Below are 19,508 nucleotides of genomic sequence, written 5' to 3' on the forward strand. Positions count from 1 at the left end.
TGAGTTAGGTTTGAAATGTATCAGTATCATGGCTCTGACTCAAGGAACTCAATCAGACTCTGGAGTTTGACTGACTTTGCTGTTATCCTTACTTTCACTTACTGTTTAAGTGGCCTTGAGCAAATCATGGAACTTTTTTGAGCCCTAGTTTATTTATCTATAAATTAAGGCTGATACTGGTACCTATCTCACAACCTTTTTGTGACAGTAGCACAAAAAATGCCTGATTACTTAAAGCTCTGGACACTGTGTCTAACACATAGGAAGTGATCATTAAATGTTAGCTATTGCCCAAATATTTCAGAGCCCTACAACGGATTTATCCATTCATATATGTATTATTTTGTTTAATGTTTATTGAGTACCTGCTATATTCTAGGTACTAAGGTAGAGGGGGGATAACTGTGAGTGAAAAGAGGCAAGTCAAGGGCCTGAAGTGGGGGTATATATGAATTAAACAGAAAATTAGGAATGGCGTAGCTACAATGAAAAATGTACTTGGTAATATGAAAACAAATAGTGAACTTTGATCCAGCTGTGGTGGGTTTCTCCTAACAAGTGACATTTGATCTGCCTTGTAAAGAATGGGCAGGAATTATCTATTTAAGATATGAAGAGGGTGAGGAAGCTTCCCAGGCAGATAGAATAACTTACAGAAGGGGTGGGGAGGGCTGTTGTTGAGAACGAAGGGCTGAAAGAGGGACAGGGTGCTTGGAGCTGGGAGAGGGACTGGTAACTGCATGTAAGTTGGGGCTGAAATGTAGGTAGGGGATCAAACAGGCTGAGCTTGCTTGTTAAGTGGCTTTGTCTTTATTCTCAGAGCAACTTAAAGCTTTCATGGACCTAAGTGGGCAGTTTGTCTTTGTTCTGGGAGCAGTGGGAAGTCCCTGCAGGTCTCAAGTGGGTGTATGTTGCAGTGTGGAGAAAGTGTTGAACTGGAACCAGAGTGGATGTAGATAAAGCAGTTGGATGGCTATTGAAGCATTCTAGATGGGGAGATGATGCTGGATTAACGGTGGTGGCACTGAAGAAGAGGATGATTTAAGAGGGAATTTAAGTAAAATCTTTAGCCCTGGTGATCAAAGGCATGGGGGTTGGAGGAGTGGGAGATGTCAAAATTGAGTTCTAGGTCCCTGACTCATGTAACAGGTTGAATGAAAGTGACATTCACTGTGGTAGAGAACCTGGAAGAGAACACACATAGAGGGAATATTAGAAGTTTGATTTGGAACATGTGGAGTTTGAGGCATTTGTAGGGAATGGTAGGGAAGCAATTTTTACCTAATGTGGTAACTCATACCTGTAATCCTAAGAGCACTTTGGAAGGCCAAGGTGGGAGGATCACTTGAGATCAGGAGTTGGAGATCAGCCTGGGCAACATAGTGAGACCTTGCCTCTAAAAATAATAAAAAAAATAAATTAGCCAGGTGTGGTGGCGCATACCTGTAGTCCCAGGTACCCAGGTACTCAGGAGTCTGAGGCAGGAGTATTGTTGAGCCCTGGTGTTTTAATTTGCAGTGAGCTATAATTGTGCCACTATACTCCAGCTGAGGTGACAGAGCAAGACCCTGTCTCTAAAGTTAAAAAAAAAAAAGAAAGAAAGAAAAACAATATTCAATGGTTATTTAAGCTCAAAGGATAGGTTTTGGCTGGACTGTCACATACAAATGTGTGAGTCCAAAATGCACAGGTGGTAATTAAAGCCAAGGATAAAGAGAAGTTTATCTGGGAAAGGAAAAAGTATGTTATGAAAACAAGAAAGGACCTAGAGGACTCTTATACTGAATGGCTTTGTATGGACAAAAGAACATAAAAAGCATATAGAAAAGAAGCACCTTCCGGGACAGAGACAAAAAGGTAGTGCCCTGGGCCAGGGAAGTGAAAGGAAAAGTGTACGGAAGAGGAAGGAGTGGTGACTATTCATCATGCTGTTGGGGATTGAAAAGAGCTCCTTGAGTTCAATAATATGGAGAATTATTACTAACTGAGATAATTTTGGAAGAATGATGATGTGCTAATCCTAACTGGAGTGAGTTAGGAGAAAATAGATTACTACGGGGATATGAAGTTGGCTTTGACCAGAAAGAGTATCACTGGAAGAGAATGAAACGAGATGACAAATGACAGATGAGATGACAAAACTACATTTTATTTTTAAGTGGGAAATGCTTCAATATGTTTAAAAAACATTGAAATAAGTTCTGGAGATGGGTAGTGGTGGTGTTTGTACCACAAAGTGAATGTACTTGATGCCACTGAATTATATAGTTAAAAATGGTTAAAAGGGTAAATTTTATGTATACTAAAATTTACAATAATATTTAAAAAGGAAAAGATAAAAGCCATTGAAAGGATTTAGTTGAGAGGGAGAGGTGAAATATACAATAAAGAGACAAAATTAGCAAAAGTTTTATCTCTTCAATAAGGCAGGAAAGGCATGTTATGTAATATGGTTAGAGGGATTTGCCTTAGGAAGAAGAGATAGCTCATCTTTCATAAGTGAGTGTGATACTGTGAAAATGAAGAATTTTTCATAGGGTAGCTTGAATTTTACTCTGTAAAGACCTTGAGGATAAGATAAAGTGGTGGGAAAGATAAAAAGCAGTCTCTGTCCCTGCTGGAATTTACAGTCTGTCGGAAGACAAACAAATAAGAAATAACAAGAACATATGCGAAATGCTGTTATGGGGAAAATGAACCTCTTCTGGGAGCATATTAACAGGGGCACATAATAGGGACTAGCAAGAATCAGGGAGATTTATCTTGAGGAATCTACATTCATGTTGCAGCCTCAAGGATAAGTAGGAATTAGCTAGGGCTAGAAAGGAGGGGGAAGAGTGTTTCTGGCAGAGAAAATTAAAAAAAGGGGGCAGAGAAAAAAGGAAGTAGGCTTGGGGGAAGAGAGTTTGGAGCATTTGAGGAAGGAATTAAAGCAGTTCAGAGTTGGCTGGAGTGGAATTATTTTAGAAAGCAGTGATGCAAAAACTTGAGCTGCAGAGAGAGGCTGAATGTTCACATGGCGAGTGAATAGCACTAGGCAGCCGCCTTCTTTCTGGCCAGCTCCATTGTCTGTCGTCTACTTCTCAGAAGTGCTTCCCTGTGTTTCCAGATCACAATGCTGGCATTCACATTATCTCTAAGGAGACAACATGTTGTGTTGAAAAGAGCACTGAATTAGGAATGAGCAGATCTACAATCTAGCACTGCCTTTACCACACTTTGCTTACATGGCTTTAGACAAGTTATTTAACTTCTCTCTTAAAGGCATTATCATTATTGTAAATGGGAAAGAATTAAGTTAGATGATCCTTCAGATCCTTTCTAACAAAACAAATTTTTGTATCATTGTAGGATAGATAAGCACATATTCAGTACGCACCACATCAATAACAAAAGCCAAGTGTTGACAGAAGTTGTTTAAGAGCTATTTACCTGTAATTGTATGTCTGTGTTATATAAGCAGCATCATCTGTAGTGATAGATTGGTGTGATGAGACATCGCTTTGTGTATTTTGAGAGTTAACAGAACTGTGCTGCCATTGATAACATGAACAGTGCCTGTTGCCATTTCAAGTGACTTTCACTAAAACAGTTGAAGACAATATTATCTTAATAGTGTCATCAAGTAATTTTTTCTGACAAAATACAGTTCCTGGACAAAAGGTGATGATGCTTTGGGATAAACAATTTATGAAAGGCCAAGGATTTATTGTCAAAAATCACCACTAATTGTTTCAACATTCATTCAATGTTTAAATACAGAACTGTTAGTACCATTTCATACTTGGAAAAATATTATGATTCACCTTGCTAACATTGATGAGGCCGTGTAGGTGATGATGTTGTATAGTCAGTGAGCAGCTTATGTGGCTGTCGCCTCTGTTAGCAGAAGAAAACACATCCGAGCAGTACATTTATGGGAATTTGAGTAAATTTTTAGATGTTCTAGGTCTCACAGGTCAGTGTATAACCTGATGATTATTAATAAAATTTCTTTCAAAAACATTTTTGGTTGTTTTGGTTTAATGTATTTGCAAATAGTAAAATGTGCACTCAGCCAATGGGGGTAAGAATTTTAGGCCAGAAAATGTGACATTCCTAAATGATGTCATAGATCATGGACATGTATCCATAAATAGTGGGGTGGGGCTGAGGGAAGCATGGCTTTATCAAGCAGCTATAAAGTGCTGACCACATTATGTTCATTGGGTCATTTAATCTTCACAATAGCTTTGTCTTTGAGCTAGCTCTGTTTTTATCCATATACTTTATATAAGGAAACCGAGACATAGAAAGATTAAGTAACTTGCCCAGTGTTACAAATCTATAAGCTTCAACACCTATACCCAAAAGCATGGTCTGCCTGAACCAAATGCTCATGCAAATAACACTTTGGTTTAGTTGTGTTAATGTAAAAGGAAAAATAAGAAAGAAAGAAAGCCAAACAAAGGAGGAATATAAATACAATGGTTTTGTATAAAATATCTCATCTTGATCCCTTTTTTCTTTTCTTACAAGTTGCACAGTTAAATGGACCAATAGAACTCTGTTGACAAAGAGACTGATTTATACTGTTTATTCTTTTTTTTTAACTGCTAAGTTTGTGTTATGCATATACTGCTTACAAATTACCTGCCCTATTATACCCAGAATCTGTTGTCAACTGACCCAGGACCAGAATATTATGCATAAGAAATGTTTACTAATTAAAGATGGTGAAAAGATGCATTTATCTTAAAATTCCATATTGATACCATGTCACCTAGAACATGACATGTATTTAAGAAAAGCCATAGAATATTAATACCAACACAAATTTCTGTGTAAGAATCTTGAATAAGCTTGAACTAAGTAATATATTAAAAGAATAATATGTGGGACCAAGTGAAACACAACTTAGGAATATAAAGGTTGTTTTAAAATAAGAAATTTATTAATATCATACACTAAGTTCATAGATTATAGAGAAAGGCCATATGGTTCTTTCAAAGAATGCCAGAAAGCTTTTGACAAACTAACCTCTATAACAACTTATTTTTTTTTAAATATTCAAAACAAAGCACCTTAATTGATTATAGCTACTTCCTTAATAACCTATTTATTTACCAACATTGAGAAGAATAGTGATTCAATAAAAATATTTCTAGTTGATTCGAGGAAAATAACCTCAAGAAGATCATGTTCTCTATTAATATTATTTGAGAATTTCCAGTCAATGTAATTAGGAAAGAGGAAGAAAAGGATATATACATATACATGTATGTATATGAAAAGAGATGACATATTAAGCATTGTCTATAATATGAATATATCCCTGGAAAATCTCATAGAGTCTAATGAATGTTTATAATTTTTGGTTCATTATAGTTTATAATTCAGTAAACTACAATGTTGTAATTTACATATAGAAAAACTCTGGATGTTTTTAGTATAAATTTTTAATTCCTTACTGAACTCTGTTAATATTTCTTTGAAACAAAATGTATAGAATTTCAATAACCAAGGAACAGGCAGGAACTATTTGAGCAAAACTTTAAAACCCTGCTGTGGGACATGAAAGAGCTTGTGGATGTTGGGTGCTTAGGACGAGGGCATGATCAGGACATGCTCTGAGAAAGAAATTTCCAGAAAGATGAATAGATATTTTTGAGACAAAGATTTCCTAGGTTAAAAGTATAGCATGAATGGACTTGAAAAAACATGGTGCGTTGGGAGAATGCTGGCTTTCTGCTCCCTGACTCTGGGGGCAGCCTTGTGTACTGCCTGTAACACAGGGTGCAGGGCAGTCTCCCTGTGTTTATGTAGACTCACATTTCTGGGCCCTTGGGGCCTGGTAAATGTGTTGATTAAAGGCTAGCAGGTGACTGTTATGGACTCCCCAGTTACGAACTACGGACTGGAAAGATCATTGGCCATGGCGTAAACAGGCCTGGATTTTAATTTGATTCTGTTATTAGCTGCCACAACAGTCTTCGGTATCCTTCTCATGGCAGGCAAAACTATTGTCATTCCTATATTACATCAAGTTTCCTTTAGGATTATTTTGGAAATGAGTTTCACCTTCCTCTGACATTTCCACTGATGTTTTGATGAAGAAGTACATTGGAATGGAATGCTTTCTTTACCCTTGGGAGCTCTCTCTTAAATATTTTTTTTTTAATTTTTTTATTTTTAGTTAATATGGGTACATGTGATGTTTTGATATAGGCATAAAATATGAATTGATCAACTCAGGGTAATTGGGGTATCTATCACCTCAAGCATTTATCATTTCTTTGTGTAAGGAACATTCCAATTCCACTCTTTTAGTTATTTTAAAGTATACCGTAACTTATAGATTTTAGTCACTTTGTTATGCTATCCCATAGCAAGTTGTTTATTCCATGTAACTGACTATATTTTTGCACCCATTAACCATCCCCAGTTTATCCTCCTCTTCCCAATTCCCTTCCCAGCCTCTGGTAACCATCATTCTACTCTCTGTCTCCATGAGATCAGTTGTTTTTAATATTCAGCTCCCACGTATGAGTGAGAACATGCAAGATTTATCTTTCTGTGCTTGACTTATTTCACTTAACATAATGTTCTCCAGTTCTATCCATGTTATTGGAAATGGCAGGATTTCATTCTTTTTCGTAGCTACCTAATAGTCTGTTGTGTATTGTACACAATTTCTTTATCCATTCATCCATTGATGAACACTTAGGTAGATTCCTAATCTTGGCTATTGTGAATAGTGCTGCAATAAACATGGGGGTGCAGGTATCTTTTTGATATACTGAATTCACATCCTTTGGATATATACTCAGCAGTGGGACTGCTGGGTCATATGGTAGTGCTATTTTCGTTTTTTTTAGGAACCTCCATACTGTTCTTCACAGTGGTTGCACTAATTTGCATTCCCACCAATAGTGTACAAAGGTTCCCCTTTGTCCACATCCTCACCAGCAATCGTTATTGCCATGTCTTTTTGGAAAAAGCCATTTTAACTGGGGTGAGATGGTATCTCATTGTAGTTTTGATTTACTTTCTCTGATGAAATGTGGAGCATTTTTTCACATACTGTTGGCCATTGCTATGTCTTCTTTTGAGAAATGTCTGTTCAGATCCTTGGCCCATTTTTAATTGGATTATTTGATTTTTTTCCTATGGAGTAGAGCTCCTTAGATGTTCTAGTTATTAATCCCTTGTCAGATAGGTAGTTTGGAAATATTTTCTCTCATTCTGTGGGTCGTCTCTTCACTTTGTTGATTGCTTCCTTTGCTGTGCAGAGCTTTTTAGCTTGATGTGATCCCATTTGTCCAATTTTGCTTTGGTTGCCTGCTCTTTGAGGGTGTTCATCAAGAAGTTCTTGCCCAGACCAATGTCCTGAAACATTTCCCCAGTGTATTCTTTTAGTAGTTTCATAGTTTGAGATCTTAGATTTAAGTCTTTAGGCCATTTTGATTTGATTTTTGTATATGGCAAGTGGTAAGGGTCTAGTTTCATTCTTCTGCATATGGATATCCAGTTTTCCCAGCACAATTTATTGAAGAGACTGTCCCTTCCCCACTGTGTGTTCCTGGCACCTTTGTCAAAGATAAATTCACTATAGATGTGTGAATTTATTTCTTGGTTTTCGATTCTGTTGTATTAGTCTATGTGTCTGTTTTTATGCCAGTTCTATGCTGTTTTAGTTACTACAGCTCTGTAGTATAATTTGAAGTCAGGTAATGTGATTCCTTGAGTTTTGTTCTTTTTGCTGAAGATAGCTTTGGCTATTCTGTGTCTTTTGTGGTTTCATATAAATTTTATGATTTTTTTTTCTGTTTCTGTGAAGAATGTCATTGATATTTTGATGGGGATTGCATTGAATCTGTAGATTGCTTTAGGTAATATGGACAATTTAACAAAATGCATTCTTCCAATCCATGAACATGGTATATCTTTCCATTTCTTCTGCCATTGTTTGCATGGATAAGGTACTCTTTATTCTACAGAGATTTGTTTTTCTTTTCTCATGTCAATACATGGAAAAATAAGTTTTGTTGATGGAGTTTGTTTTAGTATACTTTTTGGAGTATGTCTATTGCCTTTATAGACAAAAAACTTGCATGAAGTAAGTGAACACATTTGTATTGTAGTATTAACTTCAGGATATCTTTGTTAAATTATGTAACACATAAAAAGAAAATAAAGAGGAAGCCAGAAGTGTACAAATTGTGCCACCTAAAACAGATGTAGTTCATCTTTTTGTCAGCTCAGACACTTGTAAAACCACAGGCAGATTCTTCAAGATCCTCTATGGTTGGAGACTCTATCTTTGGTCATGGGAGATGTAGGAGAGGGGTGTGAATGTTGGGAGATTTCTGAATTTTGAACTATTGAGGTTCACCTGCCCCTTGGGGACCTCTGCTAATATCTGCAGCCACCAGAATTCTGGCTCCTGGACATGTCCCTTTTTTAAACACTAAAGTCCAGCCAGGGATTTATGATTCTTACTTAGAGGTACTATAGCTCCCTGAAGCTTCATTGTATTTCACTGAAGACTCTGTTGTATATTCGAGTCCCTTTTATGTGGTGCCCTGAGAAGAAATTTGGAGAATAGTTGAGTGTCTTCTAATACTAAAGCATGTGTGGCAGATACTCCTCCATATTTTGTTTTTCCTCTTGATTACCAAGTGCAGTGGCCCCTTTTATGGTAAAACAGGAGTTGCCCCTCTTGAGGCAGTAAATTAGTGAGGTCTCAGAAAAGTTCTGCCTGCAACTTTTTTAGATTGTTTTTACAAACCTTGCCAATAGTTTCATACTCCTACACGAGAATAATACAGTGGCAATGTAGCTCCTCAGAACTTTAATAAAATGTACTTTGATGTTGTTCTAAAAGCCTGTAAAATATTTCTAGAAGGATATTACCTTGCCCATTCAATACACTAGACCAGTTCTACCCAATAAAAATATAATGCGAGCTATGTAGGTAATTTTAAACATTCTATTAGCCATGTTAAACAATGCAAAAGGAAGCATTAAATTAATATCATAATGTTTTATTTAATGCAGTATAGCCAAAATAGTATCATTTCAACATATAATCAATAAAAATATTAATGAGATAGTTTACATTTTTTGTATATTGCTTTAGTTTTAAATCTTAAAATGTGGCACTAATCACATTTCAAGTGTTCAATAGCCACATGGGCCTAGTGGGCTACCAAATTAGACCATACAGCACTGGACCAATAATTCACCCTTTTACTATTTCCCTTCTTTAATTATATACAACTATGTTATGTATGCAAATCCACCAGTTAGGATTGTACAATGTCCCCAGGTAGGATTGTACAATGTCCCCAGATAACAAAGTCATCATATTCCCAGCAGAGCATTTTAAAATCTTTTCAATTTGCTCCTAGGATGGGAAAGCTTTCCCATTCCAATGCAATTCTTTGTTTCCATCAAATTACAAAAATGATTCTTTCATCATTCTTCTGTTTTAGGTCAGAGCAGTGAAATTTCAAAATTATGTGGAAAGCCTCTTCATATTCCTTTCCTTTTTACTTTCTATTTTTAAAAATTTTGAGCCATCTAGAAGAGATTCACTCAGGTATCTTTTGGAGCCTGAGTCATTTCCGCAGCTGCTGTAAGTTTGGCACATCTTCCATGGTAATTAATGTAGCTTCTACATCACTTCAAACGTTGGATTGTCCCAACCTTACAATTCTTATGCTTCCTGTCACTTCATAGTGCTAAGAAATTAGCAACCTTATATGAAGATATTGCAGCAACAATATTTAAACACACTCAAGTCTGAGGACTCAAAGGTGGCCGTGTAGTGCTTTAGTACTGAAGCATTATTCAACGGCATTTCTGAGCAGTTGATGTCTTCCCACAATCCATTATAAATCTTATATTTTAGGCCTATGTTGTGAGGCTTGCTGTTGCCTGGAAGATCAGGGTAAACAAAGACATCAGAACAGCCAAAAATATAGGCTTCAGGATTTAGATTTGAATGGTGATGATTTAAAAAATAAGAGACCAGGAGGAGGAGCAGATTTAAGGGGTCCATGATGACAGTTTGTGTTTGGCCTTTCTGCTCTTTTCTTTCAAATATTTTTAGCCATTTTGCCTGCCATATATAGAATTTCAGGCACATTAGAACCTTACTCATTGAAGATGCTTAATAGATTCTTGGGACTTCAATGCAATCAGTAGTGCTGGATAAGATCTTATAAATACCACCACATCAGATACCACTGCATGAGGACCACCTACAGGTGAGGAAGGGCAGACGTTTCTTATTTACTTTTGCAAAAAAAAGTACCATTCTGAGAATGCATGGGCCCAGTGGTATAGAGCTGGTCTTATAGTTGAAAAGTAAATGTGCTGAAGGTTTTTCTTTGCATGGCTAGTCTTATACACAGTTCAGGCTTGGTAGCAGACCATAAATTCATTCCTTGTCAATATAGCATCCAAAGGGTGGCCAGCTTTATAACCTATTTCTTAGTAATAGTTAAATAAACACAATTACCCTTATGATTTACAAAAGTGCTTATATGTTACATTTCAAGTCTGGATAGACGTTAGTTTTCAAAATAACCAATGCAGCTGCCTGGAGCACAATTTTAGCTTAGTAGATCAGGAAAGAGAAAAGGGTGATACATGTTTGTTTCCAGTCTTCTCTCTCTGGAAGACATCTGTGAATCTCTTTAATTAGAATCTCCCTAAAGCTTAGCTGAGTTTCATCTTGATAGCACACCTGGGTGTAGATATAGCTCTGGAGGCTTTGAGACTTTTATCTGAATAACCTGAATAGAATATTTGTAATTAAAAGGATTTGAAGAAAATACACATAATCATAGTGACAAATTAAATATATAGAGGAGATACATCCAAAGTAATTAGTATTGAGCTGCTGAGCTTTTCACTGCTTTTGCTCATATTCAAAATTCCAAATGTTTTGAAATGGGAATAAAATTAAAATGTAAAAGTTGAACATCTTTAGTTTTACTTTGGTGGTTTAAGAATACTTAGTTAATATGTATTGCATATGTTCTTTTGCCTAAAGCAGATTTATTTCACTCCTCTTTTAAACTACATAGTGTAATTAAGATGTTCTAACTTTAATAAAATTCAGTACACTGAAAAGAAAATCTTTTATAATGAAAATCTTATAGAGTGAAAAAAACGTTTAGCCAAAAGTAAAGATAATTATTTTAGTTTAGTGTATTACTATGGAATATTTGTGATTTGTACATTTAACTGAATCATTATGTAATATTCCTTTTTTTAAAAACATGGATGTGGGAAAGAATGAAACTTGACCTAATTAATATTTAATTAGTTTAACCACTGCAGAGTGGTTAGTGGATCTTACACAGGTTCTCTTATTTACAATTTAGAGATGGGGAGTGTTAACTTCTCTCAGGGAAAGGTAATTACCAGCCCCCAAGTAGTTTTGGGGAAAAACATATGAATAGGAATGACTGTTTTATACTTTTTCTTTCATGACATAAGACATGGACTGATGAAGAAAGAGATTTTAGTATTGTAAATCCTACATATTTAAAGGAAATTTAAAAAATATTTTCTTTGAAATCTTGAGTAACTAATTTTTGTCTTCACAGTTATTTAAGGTAATTCTTCTCTGGAATTTTCCAAGAGACTGAGCTGAACATTTGCATAAATACAAAGCAATGTATTTGAGTGCAGGAAGCAGAGAATTACTTTCATATCTTATTTAAGTTTCAGCAGAGACTGTAGAATTATCCCCAAGGGAAATGAGTAACACTTGAGACCAAAGATGCAGCAGACCACAGAATATTGGCAGAATATTAAAGCATGTGCACATGCTCATACACACATACAGACGAACACATTTGCACTTTTAGGGACATAAGACTGCTACATACCTCTCACAGTGTAAGCTATACATTTGTTTTGTGTATGTGAGGTATGATTACTCCACTGTTGTTACTGTTTCTTAAAAAACTCATCATGATTTGGTTCTCTGTGTCCAGGTCTGCAAATTTTAATATGTATTTGCTTACAGTCTTAATTATATAATCAGCTTAACTTAAAATGTTAAGAGACCTGATTTATACTAGTCTTAAAAAAATGTGTGTGCTGGATTTCAAAAATATGATTTGAAAGATACAACCAGAAAACGGGAATATCTGTGACATCTTTAAGATCCTACCTATTTGCAAGGGACTAGGAGTGTTGTAGGTTGATTTTTATGAAGGTGAGGCTTGAGGATGTCAGATTCATAGCTTACAAGGCTATGAGGATGAATTCGTGTCTTGTCCAAAACAAAAATAAACTCTGCTACGTATTTTTAAAATGCTCACACTGGCATTATTTATGATGTTGGTGCTCTTTCTTCTCTGAGATTGTTACTGTAACTATGAGTATCAATCACAGACCACTCCGTGATGCCCTTTATTTGACCCAATTCTGATATTTCGATATAAGTACTATATGGCAAGGACTGAAAAGGATGAAAGGGTTCCTGAAAAAAATGGCTAAGCTACATTGGAACTGAAATGATTACTCAAAAACTTTTCCAAGAACAGCAGTAATTTATCTTAAATGGCATTAAGGAAGGACATTCACTGCTTATGCTTATTCTACAACTCTTGATCAGATAAGTAATATTTTTATTTCAAATCATGCATTCCTTTTTTTATATCTATCACATTCTTTTTTACTTTTGTAAATTATTAGCTATTGCTTCTTTTGCTCCTTACTTAGATTCACACAAAATAATGGGAAGATAAAGCCACAACTTCAATTTTCATAGTTCCTTTTCAGAAATGGTGTTATAAAAATAAATTACTCATATTCTTGTCTATTTTAGTTGTTTGAATCCCTTTCAGATATCTTCTTTGGCTAACCATTGCTCTAACTATAGTGGCTTTTTTTTTTTTTTTGTTCTTTACTCTTTAATATGATTCTCTTTTCAGAAGAAAATAATCTTTTGTAAGGAGAGGTCAAATAATTTGGGTAATGCTGCATACATATGCCTTAGTATGCATATTCAGGATACTTTTAAGGAAAGCTTTGGTGACAGGTTGTTTGAACTTGTCCTTTTCAGTTTTGTTTAAGAATGATCTTGGTAGTGATGTTGGTTGCTCTAATTATTTTCAATCCTGACTGGCCTTAAATATCTCTTTTTTGGTATGATTTATTTTATCAACTGGAACCTATAGATATAGCAAATATTAATGTCCTTCCTTTTTTGAAGATCACAGATAAACATGCCTTATCAGACTCAGTTACCTTCCCCAGATCCAGAACTTAAAATTACAGACTGAATCTTTTACATTTGGGCAGTGCATTTGCTGGAATCTGTTTTTAAGTGAACTTACATGTTGTTTGTTGTTTTATTCAAGCAGTCACTTTTTCATACATTGACGAAATACATTTCTTTTTAGTATCTACTTTTTTTATTCAGCACAGTAGCAGGTACTAGAGATATAAAGGTAAATATGACGGTCTCTCTGTCCTCAAGCAGTTATCACCTTCTGTTGGTAAAGACAGGTGAAGGTTCACACTCGTAGCTCAGGTGAGAACACTGAAGGCTTCAGGAGCACAGAGGAAGTTAGTGGCAGAACCAAGCCTTGAGAGACCAACTCAGTGTCTGGCAAGTAGAGGAGAAAAGAGTGGAGAAATCGAAGAAAAGGGAGACAGTATGCGCAAAGGCATAAAGACAATAGACCACCTGGCATATTTAGGAACATGCAGGGAGCTGAATATGTCTGTGGACTCAGGTATTAGATGTGGGTGAGATTTAAAATATAGGATTTGTAAATTAATCAGAGACCAATCATGAAAAGTGTTATAAAATATGCCTGCGTGATGGGGTAACAATGAAAAGACATTATAATCCCTCCCTTAGAAATTCCTCTTCTGTTTCTTCTCTCATTGTGCTTATCAGGCAAGCCTCTAGCTCTGGGTAAACCCAAGTATCCACAGATCCTGTGCTTGCATCTAAGTAGTTGAACATTGCTGAAGAAAAACACAAATTTGGTGATTAGTCTCATTTTAAATTCATCATCCTAAATCTCAAACAGACACTTAACCCTGCTGAATGTTCTACAGTCCTTCGATGGTATGTTTGCTTTCTTACTATCTAAAATGATTATTTTATAACTTCTTCTCCTTCCATAAATGAGTACTTCTCTTAAAGTGAATAAATGTTACTGATGATGATGATGATGATAAAGATGACAGTTATGACAACAGGGGTTGATGATGTTGATGCATTGTGCTGCCCTGTCCTATCATATTATCAAGACATTGATTCTATATTATTCCTTCTTTACTCTTGTAACATCAGTTTCTCTTCCTCCACTCAGTTGTTTCTATTGGCATATAAGCATATATTCTATTTTGCTATTAAATTATTAAGGGGGAAAATTGCATTTCAAGAAGGCTAGTATTTTTAAGCACTCAACAACAATTTTATATGGATTTTTGAATATTTAAATCATAAAATGTATTTCACAGGAAAAAAAAACCTTTAAATTTATAAAACATTGTAAAAAATGACGTTTGTAAGTATTCTATTTAGGAAATGATTATGTTGGTATATGACCATTTGTTTTATTTAATTTATTCCAATTTAATTTGTAGGTAGAATGTAGAGTAGTGTGTTGGAATTTATGTGTTCTATATCACTCTGTGCAAGATTAACCCAGAGCAAAATGGCATATTTTTCAAATGGATCAGTTCAGAGGATTCAGGGCTAGTCTCACCTCAAAGCCATATTTTTCACTATTTATCTGTTCAAAGAAAGTGAGACACTTTTTTTTCTGGAATGATTTATTTGAAGCCAGCCTAGTAGCAAAGGCTGAGCTCTGGTGTTCCATTACAGTTCTATTTCATTTGGTTTGTCTAACATTATAGAATCATAGAATTTTGATTCTTACAATCTCTGCGGTCTCTGGGGAAGAAATCTTGAGGTCAGATAGTCTAAGCTTCCATTCAATATCCCTGACATATTCACTTTTGGTGATCACGCTCCCTTCACTGTGTGCTTACAAAACTTCTCTGCTAGAATTTCTCCAGCGATCAATGTTCACTGGTCTGCAATTTTGAAAATTCATCTCCTGCCAGCGTTTTCAACATAGGTTTCACAATTGTTATGCCTCTAGGTTTTGGCTGCTTTCCTATTCCTTGTGACAACACAAATAATATCCGTCATGGTTATGTGATTGCATTTACTTGCAAATTGTTCCATTTCCCCCAGAATATAATTTGCCTGAGTTTAAAGATAACTGTAGTGAGTTCTTAGTCTCATCTTTTCTTTTCTTTCTTTCTTCCTTTTCTTTCCTTTCTTCTTCTTCTTCTTTTTTTTTTTTTTTAAGAGACAGGATCTCATTCTATCTCCCAGACTGGAATACAATGACATAATCACAGATTACTACAGCCTCAAACTTCTCGGCTCAAGGGATTCTCCCGCCTCAGCCTCCAGAGTAGCTGGGACTACAGGTGTGTGCCATGATACCCAGCTAATTTTTAAAAAAAATTTTTGTAGATACAGGGTCTCGCTAGGCTGGTCTCAAACTCTTGGTGTCAAGCGATCCTCCCACCTTGGCCTCCCAAAGTGCTGGGATTACAGGCGTGAGCCACCACTCCCTGCCCCAGTCTCACCTTTTCTATCTCACGGCTTCAGTTCTCTCTTAATGGCATTCATATTACCTTTCACTGTTTATGCTCATTTTCCTTGATAGAGAAACAGAAACAAAATACGGGTTAAGTCATTCTGCTCATTGTGCATTCTCTTACATACATATGTTTCAAGCACTAAGTTACATATATATTCCTTGCTATTTGTCTTACAATGGCATGACATAAAAACACATTCTTGTCCAAAGTGCAAGTGATTGGAGATAATAATGGTGAACTTAATCATTAGCTGATGTGAAGCTAATAATAATGATAATGCTCTTCCTAATATGATACCACTACAGCCCTGGGGATGATGACGGTAGTAATACTACTACTAATATGATGTCAGAACCACTACACACGTATGCACACACACAGCACATACACATTTAACGGAGCATTAACTATGTGCCATGAATTAAGTTATGCACTTTATATATGCTGTCTCATTTGGTCTTCACTAAAGTTTTGTAAGCTAAGTATTATCTCCATTTTATGGGTAGACAAACTGAAGGTTTAAATACCTCTTAGCTGGTAAATTGCTGAGCCAGTGTTCAAATTTCACCTTCTCTAGCACCAAAGCCCATTTATATAAGCATAATGCAGTACATACAAATTTTACGTGTTTAAACTAACATCAGGTCATTTCTATGAATACCAGAGAGAATAAGGAGGGAGCCTGGATAACCTGTACAGAAGTCTATTATCTAGCAAGTGTTCTTATGTTTGTTTTGTGGCTTCTCCTTTTACTACTTTACTTTTTTTTTTTTTTAAGCTTTACCCTTGTATTTACTCAAATTCTCTAATATTTATTCTGTATGTTTTTTTTTTTTATTTCAGCTTATTATGGGGGTATAAAAATTCAGGTTATATATATTGCCCATGCCCCCCCATCCTCCCAAGTCTGAGCTTCAAATGTGTCAAAAATATGGAACGCTTCACGAATTTGTGTGTCATCCTTTCGCAGGGCCCATGCTAATCTTCTCTGTATCGTTCCAATTTTAGTATGTGTGCTGCCGAAGCGAGCACACCACTTTACTTTTAAGCCAACATTTTTTATCTGGGACTCTCAATTTTGAGGTCTTTTCCATTTTAGCATTTGTGTCTATGGGGTCATATAGAAATACTCTTCTGGAACTTTGAGAATTAACTTTTTCTAAAACCCAAATCCATGACTGACAATGCCTGATGTACCACTCATAAGCTCCATCAAGATTCTATCAAGATTCCTCTTTTATACCCTCTACCAAACCATTTTTAATCCTAGCCAGAGTCAAATTTAGGAAAGTTCCTACATTTGCTTCCATAGTCCAAGTTATGGAATAGTGGTGCAAAACATGTCAAGAATCCATCAGTATTTTTCATTAGTATTTTAGAATTCCACTAAGTCAAAAGTAATTGAAGTTTCTTCCAAGTACTGTCTATTTTCCATCAGTTTTGTAATCTACAAATTGTCACTTCTTTCTTCTGTCTGGTTAGATAGCTTCTGATATACTCTCCCATAGAATGTCATGTTTTTCCTCATCATTTGATTTTAAGCTCTGTTGGAATTTAGACCATAATCTAAATCCAAATTAAATGTGTTTATTTACTTTAGTCTCATTCATTTACTTTAGTCTCATTCATTTATTATTCATACATCTAGCAAATGCCCGGCACTGTACTAGATCCTGGGTATATATAAAGGTAAATAAGATAGATGTACTCAATCATCTTTCAAATAGTTGTTGGAATATCTGGAACTTGTTCAGATTATCATTCAAGTAAGACAGTGCTTTCTACGAGTTCTGTTGGGAAGACAGTTATGTAAAAATCATCAAGTTGGATAACTACTAAAAGAGAAATGAGGAGACTGGGAAGGCACAAAAGAAAGAGATTTAGCCTATTCGAGGGTTTAAAGGAAATTTCTTGAAGGAAATGACAATTGGCCTGACACACAATGAAATGAAAAGGAGTTGCCTTTGGATGGTTTATTTTGTACCAAAGACTTTTTATAACCTTAGGCCAGGTGTTTAGTAATTCAGTAACCACTTAGTTCTTATCCTGAGAATGCAATAACTGTGGGCCCTATTCTCTGATTCCTGTACAGGATATCCAGTCTCCCTCCTTATTCTCCCTGGTATTCACATAAATGATCTGATAAATATTGGATGAAATTTGGAAATGGAATTATAGCATTAGCTGTCCTAAAATTTATTAAAATTGTTTTATTGATGGGCATGATTTGGGTATGGTCTTAAGTCTCCTACTTGAGAGTTAAGACATTTTAATAATCCTGTAATTAATTCACTTAACAATTATTTGCCAATCCTCTATGAGTCACCACGTTGATGCTGGAGATATGATACTGTCCTTTGTCTTAAGGAGTTGAGTCAGAAGGCATTGCCATTTCAAAGGGGTTGAAGTGCTTGAAAGTGAACATGAGCCTGACTGTCAATTTAATCACTATCATCAGTGTTAAAAGATGCTACATACTTGATTCTTACAAAAAAAGGAAACAAAGATTAAAGAATTTTTATACCCGAGTCTAACATGAGGTCTTCTAGTATGAGTGAATATGTGAAACAGTTATGCATTTTAACTGTGAAATGAACTTCTTGTTTTATGTCTGATTTTTCTTTGAAATTCTACCAAAAAAAAAAAACCCTTCTATTTTAAATGAGTCTCTATCATGAGTAATTCTAAAATATATTAATAGATCATAGAGCAAAGCAGTGAACAGTGGTGTAGAGGACATTCCACCAACTGGATCACCATTCAGGAGGTGGCCCGTTAACACTGTAGTTGCTGGGTTAATGATTATTTGAAGGGAATCATTAGGACATTGACTGTTTTCCAAGCTGTATGGATGTTTTGTGTTGTAACCATTGGCCAGGCTATACTGATACATTCCAGATAACTACCAGCTCTCTTCTCTGCCTCAGTTCACTTCTTTTTCTTAAATGTATTTTTTTAGGTTTCTGAGTAATTATGCTATTCCCCTCAGCTCCCTTTTTGTCTCCCTAATTCATACCTGAGACGGGTGCAGAGATCTTGTCCACTTTTGCCATGGCTCATCTTAGTTCCTTTATCTTACAGAGCTCTTGCTGTTTTGCTCTTTTTGTTATTTAGAGCATTCAAGTGAAAAACAAGCTGTAGTGTCCATAACAGGGTCTCTGCAGCTTGGGCTTAGATGACTTAGATCAAGCCCCTTTGGGGGCTGAAAGAAAAGCCTGAATAACCTGAATGACCACTCTGTTGGCAAACTGCACTATCACCTCAAATAGTGGTCAAATCTTCTCAGTGCCCTGGAAGAAACACCTGGGTGATTTTAAATGTTATCATGATGCACTAATAACTATTTAATGCTATTATCCATGAATAAAATTAAAGGTTAAAAATTTAAGACTGTGAAATGCTCGTGTAGAAACACCGTGGCACATTCCCAGTATGCAGTGCTTTCGTTGAGTCTGTTCTGCAAACTCTATAAGGAGCCCTCCCTTATCAGCAAGTGCAGTGGCTTCTTGCTGCCTGTTCTATACAACTGAGTGCTTCAGTCTGGACACTTAGGGAGTTCTGCTTAGATCATCCAAAGGTCCTGTGAGAAACAGCCTATTTTTGTGTAGGGGACGCAGCAAAGAACCAGGGCAGGTGTTCAGTGCTTTCAGTGTGGGAGGCGACGCACTGGGAATGGAGAGAATAGAAGAATAGTGAGTAGGGAGATTAAAAAACAAAGAGCAATAAAGGAGTGTGGAATTTGAGAAGAAATGTAGAAAGAAATACTTAATCGCATGAGAATGAACACAAATAATGCATTTACATAGATGCCTATTATATGGATGGGAAGGAAAATCTAAACATTTGCTTAAAAGCCACAT

At 35.9% G+C, this 19,508-nt stretch overlaps 1 protein-coding gene and 1 non-coding gene across 2 annotated transcripts in view; one reads left to right on the top strand and one right to left on the bottom strand.

The window, feature by feature from the left end:
- MMP16 (matrix metallopeptidase 16) overlaps positions 1-19,508 on the top strand; it is a 264,340-nt gene that overhangs the window by 32,510 nt on the left and 212,322 nt on the right. The window lies entirely within an intron of this gene.
- On the bottom strand, positions 16,574-16,680 carry LOC138382045 (U6 spliceosomal RNA). The gene has a single exon (XR_011233222.1). It is a non-coding gene; the product is annotated as a U6 spliceosomal RNA (small nuclear RNA).

The sequence above is a fragment of the Eulemur rufifrons genome, chromosome 3, assembly GCF_041146395.1.
Source record: "Eulemur rufifrons isolate Redbay chromosome 3, OSU_ERuf_1, whole genome shotgun sequence".
In the NCBI taxonomy this organism is placed as follows: domain Eukaryota; kingdom Metazoa; phylum Chordata; class Mammalia; order Primates; family Lemuridae; genus Eulemur; species Eulemur rufifrons.